This window comes from Moschus berezovskii, chromosome 7 (assembly GCF_049115385.1).
Source record: "Moschus berezovskii isolate FMDL1 chromosome 7, NW_MosBer_1.0, whole genome shotgun sequence".
NCBI classification, from domain to species: Eukaryota; Metazoa; Chordata; class Mammalia; order Artiodactyla; family Moschidae; genus Moschus; species Moschus berezovskii.
Genome location: NC_142466.1, coordinates 58,524,762 through 58,533,343, shown reverse-complemented (window position 1 = coordinate 58,533,343; position 8,582 = coordinate 58,524,762).

The window sequence follows — 8,582 nt, the reverse complement described above, 5'->3', positions numbered from 1 at the left end:
TGGAATGTGAAGTCAAGTGTGCCTTAGGAAGTATCACTATGAACAAAGCTAGTAGAGGTAATGGAATTCCAGCTGAGCTATTTCAAATCCTCAAAGATGATGCTGTTAAAGGGCTGCACTGAACATGCCAGGAAATTTGGAAAATCAGCATTGGCCCCAGGACTGGAAAAGGTCAATTTTCTTCTAATCCCAAAGAAGGATAATGTCAAAGAATGTTCAAACTACCATATAATTACACTTATTTCACATGCTTCTGAGGTAATTCTCAAAATCCTTCAAGTTAGCCTTCAACAGTATGTGAATTGAGAACTTTCAGGTGTATAAGCTGGATTTAGAAAAGGCAGAGGAACCAGAAATCAAACTGCCAACATCTGTTGGGTCATAAAAAAAGCAAAAAAATTTTCAGAAAAACATCTACTTTTGCTTCATTGACTATGCTAAAGCTTTTGTGTGGATCAACACAAACGAAAATTCTTCAGGAGATGGGAATACCAGACCACCTTACTTGCCTACTGAGAAACCTGTATGCAGGTCAAGAAGCAACAGTTAGAACCAGACATAGAATAACAAACTGGTTCAAATTTGGGAAAGGAGTACATCAAAGATGTTTATTGTCACCCTGCTTACTTAAATTCTATGCAGAGTACATCATAAGAAATGCCAGGCTTGATGAATCACAAGCTGGAATCAAGATTGCAGGGAGAAATATCAATAACCTCAGATATGCAGATGACTCCACCCTTATGGAAGAAAGCAAAGAGTAACTAAAAAGCCTCTTGATGAACATGAAAGAGGAGAGTGAAAAAGTTGGCTTAAAGCTCAACATTCAGAAAACTAAGATCATGGCATCTGGTCCCATCACTTCATGGGAGATAGATGGGGAAACAATGAAAACAGTAACTGACTTATTTTCTTGGGCTTTAAAATCACTGTGGATAATGACTGCAGCCATGAAATTAAAACATTCTTGCTCCTTGGAAGAAAAGCTATGACAAACCTAGACAGCATTATAAAAAGCAGAAACATCACTTTGCCCACAAAGGTCCATCTAGTCAAAGCTATGGTTTTTCCAGTAGTCATGTATGGATTGAGAGTTGTATAATAAAAAAGACTGAGCACTGTAGAATATGATGCTTTCAAACTGTGGTGTTGGAGAAGACTTTGAGAGTCCCTCATACAGAAGGAGATCCAACCAGTTAATCCTAGAGAAAATTAACCCTGAATACTCATTGGAAGGACTGACACTGCAACTGAAGCTCATTTACTTTGGCCACCTGATGGGAAGAACTGACTCACTGAAAAAGACCCTGATGCTGGGAAAGACTGAGGGCAGGAGGAGAAGTGGGCAACAGAGGATGAGATGGTTGGATGGCATCATGGACTCAATGGACATGAGTTTGAGCAAACTCTGGGAGATAGTGAAGGACAGGGAAGTCTGGCCTGCTGCAGTCCATGGGGTTGCAAAGAGTAGGACATGACTGAACAACTGAACAACATCACACTTACAATAGGTGAATTTTATGGTATACAAGTTATATGCAAATAAGTCTTCTGTTTAAAAAAAAAAAAAACTCTAGGAAAAACAGAATTCCACATGAGGATGTCATGGGCCATATGTGAAGTAACTAGAATGAAGGATGATTTTGATTCACTGGTGCAGTGTATAAAAAGAAACTCTTTACCTTGAGAGAAACAGGATTTATAATATTGCAGTATAGAAAAAGAACTAGAAATTGTTCAGCAGTTAAAAAATTTAACATATAAAAATGCAAACAATTTTGTATATCAGTTTTCAATTTTTAGCATCAACTTGTAGGTAGAGAAGACTTTAATCATAGTTACAAAAAATATATTAAAGTTATCACCCTTATGATACTAAGCCATGTAATAGCTGACCAGAGTTGAGGGAAGTTGAAGAAAGGAAAGGGGTGTCAATGGGTCATCTTTAAAAAGAGAGGGATGCTGGGAGTTTGGAGATACCATTGAAAGTTGATAAATCACTGCAAATGATGACTAAAGCCATGAAAGTATAAGACACTTACTCCTTGGAAGAAAAGCTATGACAAACCTAGATAGCATATTAAAAAAGCAAAGACATTACTTTGCCAACAAAAGTACATATAGTCAAAGCTATGGTTTTTCCAGTAGTCATGTATGGATGTAAGAGTTGGACCATAAAGATGGCTAAGCACCGAAGAATTGATGCTTTTGAAGTGTGTGTTGGAGAAGACTCGAGAGTCCCTTGGACTGCAAGGAGATCCAACCAGTCAATCCTAAAGGAAATCACTCCTGAATATTCACTGGAAGGACCAATGCTAAAGCTGAAGCTCCAGTACTTTGAACACCTGATGGGAAGAGCTGAAGAAGTGGAAAAGACCCTGATGCTGGAAAAGACTGAAGACAGGAAGAGAAGGGGACGACAGAGGAAAGATGGTTGGATGGCATCACTGACTCAATAGACATGAGTTTGAGCAAGTTCCAGGAGATGGTGAAGGACAGGGAAGCCTGGCGTCCATGCAGTCCATAGGGTCGGAAAGAGTCGAACATAACTGAGCAACTCAACAACAACAAAAGTGGTTTAATTCTAATACTGGAAATTGCTAAACTGAAAATAGTGAATTTACCATCTAAAATTGGAGAAAAGACTATGCTGGAATGATGTAAGTAAACTCCACTCTCATATATCATTGTATATCAGAGAGTGACCAGTCTCTGAATTGCCTCAATTCCTGTGCTTTGTAGTTAAAATAGTTTAGCTTCTACAATTCTGTGAACTCTTCAGTTTAATATAACCATCCTTTCTGTTAGTGTTTCAGTTCAGTTCAGTCGCTCAGTCATGTCCAACTCTTTGCGACCCCATGAATCACAGCACGCCAGGCCTCCCTGTCCATCACCAGCTCCCGGAGTTCACTCAAACTCATGTCCATCAAGTTGGTGATGCCATCCAGCCATCTCATTCTCTGTTGTCCCCTTCTCCTCCTGCCCCCAATCCCTCCCAGTATCAGAGTCTATTCCAATGAGTCAATTCTTTGCATGAGGTGGCCAAAGTATTGGAGTTTCAGCTTCAGCATCAGTCCCTCCAATGAACACCCAGGACTGAGCTCCTTTAGAAAGGACTGGTTGGATCTCCTTGCAGTCCAAGGGATTCTCAAGTCTTCTCCAGCACCACAGTTCAAAAGCATCAATTCTTCGGCAATCAGCTTTCTTCACAGTCCAACTCTCACATCCATATGTGACCACTGGAAAAACCATAGCCTTGACTAGATGGACCTTTGTTGGCAAAGTAATGTCTCTGCTTTTTAATATGCTATCTAGGTTGGTCATAACTTTCCTTCCAAGGAGTAAGCGTCTTTTCATTTCATGGCTGCAGTCAGCATCCGTGGTGATTTTGGAGCCCAAAAAAATAAAGTCTGACACTGTTTCCACTGTTGGTATTTCAGTTCAGTTCAGTCACTCAGTCGTGTCCAACTCTTTGCAACCCCATGAATCATAGCACACCAGGCCTCCCTGTCCATCACCAACTCCCGGAGTTCTGTCAAACTCATGTCCATTGAGTCGGTGATGCCATCCAGTCATCTCATTCTCTGTCATCCACTTCTCCCGCCCCCAATCCCTCCCAGCATCAGAGTCTTTTCCAGTGAGTCAACTCGTCGCATGAGGTGGCCAAAGTATTGGAGTTTCAGGGTGTTGGTGTTTAGTTTATACTAATTTTTAAATTTTGAATTCCACCCAATCAAAAGGACATATAGTGGTTAACTATATGTAAAGTAAAACACTATGTGAAGTGGACATGTTATATTAAGAGATCTACTTAATTATATCGAGTCTATCTGGTAGTAAGTCTTGGGCCCCCCCATGTGGTTCAAGTGGTAAAGAATCCAATTACCAACCCAAAAGATGCCAGCAGGAGACGTCTGTTCATTCCATGGGTCAGGAAGATACCCTGGAGAAGGAAATGGCAACCCACTTAAGTATTCTTGCCTGGAAAATCCCATAGACAGGGGAGCCTGGCGGGCTATAGTCCATGGGGTCATAAGGAGTCAGACACAACTTAGCACAGTAATGTCTCAGTACTAGGAAGTCCTCCCAACGGCAGTCATAAAACCCCTCCATTCTTCAGATTTTATCAATAATTAATGTTATATTTTTACCTCCATTTGCAACAAACCTTTGTTGCTAATAATCAATAAAAAATTGGTGGAGAAGTAGGTTGCTATTTATTTACTTCCCATAAAGATCACATACCACCTGTACCATGTTCCTGCTTCTGAAAAATCTGTGTGTGTAAGAACACACAAAGAGACTTGAAAACACGTATGCTAAAATGCAATCAGTAATTACTGCTGAGTGATAGCATAATAGGCAAGATTTATTTTCTTTCTTTACTCTCATGGGAATTATTTCCCCTCAAAATCTGCATTAATTAGAAATGAGAAAAATGTTATTTCCATTTTGGAAATTTGAAAACATTGTACCCTATATTAGGGAAGGGCATGAGGCCTAAGGAAGGACAGAGAGGAGGTGCATCTGCTCATCAGTAACAAACGTAATTACAACTCTGAATCAGTCTTGTATTTGTAAACCATGTGTTGGGGTTGACCAGAATCACCTTCTATGCTCAAAATGCTTACAAAGGCCCCGATGCCTAGATTAGTTTCACATACTACTCTAGCTATGATTAGAAACTTAATGATAACATTTTAGTAGTAAAATCTTGAAAAACTTTAGAGAGACTCATCACACTTCATTTCATTATTTGGAGATCAACAAAGAGAACTAGAAATAGCACATAATATGATCCTAATATAGTCTACCTTGCTGCTAAGTAAAGATGCTTTCTCTTTTCATTGGCCAACAGCATGGCTTGCACCCAACCAGTCACTGCTTGGGGCAAGCAAGCAGTGAAAATATTCTCTTCCTAATTTATGTCCCATTGACACTGTACCATGGCAGGTATTGATCATGCTTTGTGCCATCAGATCAGATGCTACAACCAAATTCAAGGTCAGGATCATGACCGTGGGTGATCAGCCTTTAATGTGAAGGAGAAATGGAGGTGGAAAAATGATTTATTTGACTTTTGTAGGGTTTTTTATTACAGAAACAGGTGTTGGGAGCTCTCCCAGCTAGAATCAGCCATAGAGTAGGGCAGGTGAGCTGCCCCGCTTTCCTGGAGTGCCACAACCATAGAACAAACTGAGCATTCCAGGAATCACTCATTTGATCAGAGAGCCAGAAACAGTGCTGAGAAAAAAAGAAGAAGAAGGCAAGGATTATTTTTCTACAAGGTTACTGATGGACTCTAAGCATGGACAAAGAACGTATGGAAGAATGATTGTCTAATTATATAAAATTAGATAAACTCAAACATCCTTGATATCTTTGTTCTGGGATTGATACCATCAGTGCCTTGACTTGGCTTGACTTAGGCAATGTTCCTCTGTTATATATATTCCTTTATTGTTTTCTCTGAGTACTTTCTAAAGAGATTGACTTTATTGTTAGAGCAGAGCCATGTAAGTCAAATTCCACACAATGAGTTCCAAGAGACTGACAACATTATTCTGCTGGGTTGGAATGCAATTGCATCAGATATGCTAATTATAGGAAGTTGTGGACTACCTGAGCCCTGGAGATCTTCTAGTTATAGATCACTTTTTGTTGAATTGAGATTTCTAGAGTACACTCCTACTGCCTTGTTACACAAATGTGGAAGGTAAAAGAGAAAATATGACATTTTAGAAATTCTAAGGAAGGGGAAATTAAGGTTTCTTTGATGAAACACGAGAACAGGAAAATACAGAGTATATAATAATATGGGATTAGGGATATATATGCCTTTGTGTGTCTTTGAATCTTAAAGGGATGCAAACTATTATACATAGAATGCATAACAAAAAAGTCCTACCATAGAGCACAGAGAACTAAATTCAATATTCTGTGATAGACCATAATGGAGAAGATTATAAAAAAGAATATATATATATATATATCTGAAGCACTTTGCTGTGTAGCAGAAATTAACACATTGTAAATCAATCATACTTCACATTTTTAAAAAAGCTTTAAATGACTCCATAAGTGATTTCAGGGGATTTCCTGGTGGCTCAAACAGTAAAGAATCCTCCTGCAGTGCAGAAGACCTGGGTCCCACTCCAGTATTCTTGCCTGGAGAATTCCATGGACAGGGAAGCCTAACGGGCTACAGAACATGGGGTCACAAAGAATCACACATGACGTGATGGAGCGACTAACACACACACACCACACACACACGCACACCACAAGTGATTTCACTGTGCAGCCAAAGCTGACAACCATAGCTCTAGGTCCGTCTTTTCCTAAGTGTTCTGAGTTGAACACAGCAGCCGCTTCAAAGACAGTGGTCATTGACATGCTAAATATTTAAGTAAAAATATTTTGTTTTTCTACAGAGAAAATAAGTTATCGGAGAGCAAGAACTATTTTATCTTTCCTTTAGATAATTTACTAGCACCTAGCTAAGCAAGTAATAGGTCCTCCAGAAATATTTGTTGAATACAGATTCATCTGTACCATGTTGCTAGATGTCATGTCTATGCTTTCAGTTCAGTTCAGTCACTCAGTCATGTCCAACTCTTTGCGACCCCATAGACTGCAGCACACCAGGCTTCCCTGTCCATCACCAACTCCTGGAGCTTGCTCAAACTCATGTCCATCGAGTCGGTGATGCCACCCAACCATCTCATTTTCTGTTGTCCCCTTTTCCTTCTGCCTTCAATCTTTCCCAGCATCAGAGTCTTTTCAAAAGAATTAGTTCTTCACATCAGGTGGCCAAAGTATTGAAGCTTCAGCTTCAGCATCAGTCCTTCCAATGAGTATTCAGGACTGATTTCCTTTAGGATGGACTGGTTGGCTCTCCTTGCTGTCCAAGAGACTCTCAAGAGTCTTCTCCAACACCACAGTTCAAAAGCATCAATTCTCTGCACTCAGTCATCTTTATGGTCCAACTCTTATATCCATACATGACTACTGGAAAAACCATAGCTTTGACTAGATGGACCTTTGTTGGCAAAGTAATGTCTCTGCTTTTTAATATGCTGTCTAGGTTTGTCTGAACCACTAAGGAAGCAAAAAAGAGATCTCATTCTACACCACATAACAAACATAAAATCCCATTTTAGACTTCCCTGTTCTTCAAGTCCTTTCTGTCATCCAACACCAGAAGCTTGTCACATGTTTTGCCACCCCAAGTAACCTCTCATTCACTTTGATGGCTGATGGCTCCTCCCCACCACAACCCTCTACCCAACTCACCTTCTCAGTCCCCAACTATTCCCAACTACCAGGTCTCCCCACTCATAGTACAGATCTGCTCTCTTGGCCTCACTGCTAAGTAGCTTCAAGCCCAGCTTCACACCAACCAATCAAGTGTTCAGTTAACATAATGGGTATGTGAGTCCTTTTCAGCAACACCAACCAGCTGCGAGAGTCCCTGAGATTATATTAGGTTGGCCAAAAAGTTCATCCAGGTTTTTTCATACCATCTTAAAGAAAAGCCCAAATGAACTTTTTGGTCAACCCAATAGTTTTTAACAATAATTCTTAATTGGGGGTAATATAGCCCCCTTGCAGGAAGAGGCAGAAGGCTGGAAGTAAATAATGGAAATGCAGCTTCCCCAGTATTACTCCTTCATATCTCAAATATATTTAAAATACATGAGACCTAAAACTTGGTTGGAAACTCCAGTACTTTTCCACCTTTAATTTAGGACTTTACATGGATTGCCAAGATTCTTCTAAACTTTGAGGTCAACCCCCCATTAGGCAAAAAAGAAAAATTGGTCATGTGCTATAATGCTGACTGTGTGGTAATTTACTTTAAAATAGACTGGGTCTAGAGGCATCTGTTTAGTATTTGAAATACACTTATCAAGAATACAAACCTCCAGAGAGTTTTAGTAAGAACTTCAAATATGGTTATCAAAATCAACACCAGATGGTTTCTTTATTAGCTTAAGGATTGTTAGAAATCATTTTTCTCTGGTAAAGTAAATGGAATTCAGATATATCATGGGCTGGAAAGACTGTTAGGGTCTCACCAAACTTTCTTGAACCAGAAGAATAAAGTCAGCAATATCCTAAATATCCTAGTCCTTGGCTCAGTCTAGAGCTCTGTTTGGTCCTATGTTCTTCCCACTTCATAGAAGAGTGTCATCTGAACCAAATAGAAAGTTAGCACCTAATCATCAGAGTGGTAGTGAATCAACATCACAAGAACTTCTCTTTAAGATACCCACAGAAATGCCAAAAGTCAGAGAAATAAGGACCTTCTAAGCTTATAAAACTGCTTCACTGGTGGCTCAGTGGTAATGAATCTGCCTGCCAATGCAGGAGACATGGGTTCAATCCTCAGGTCAGGAATATTGCCTGGAGAAGGAAATGACAGCCCACTCAAGTATTCTTGCCTGGAAAATCCCATGGACAGAGGAGCCTAGCAGGCTACAGTCCATGTGTCACAGAGTCAGACACACCTTTGTGACTAAGCAATAATAACAACAAGCTTACAAGAACAGGTAATATGATCATTTTGATGTTTGGCA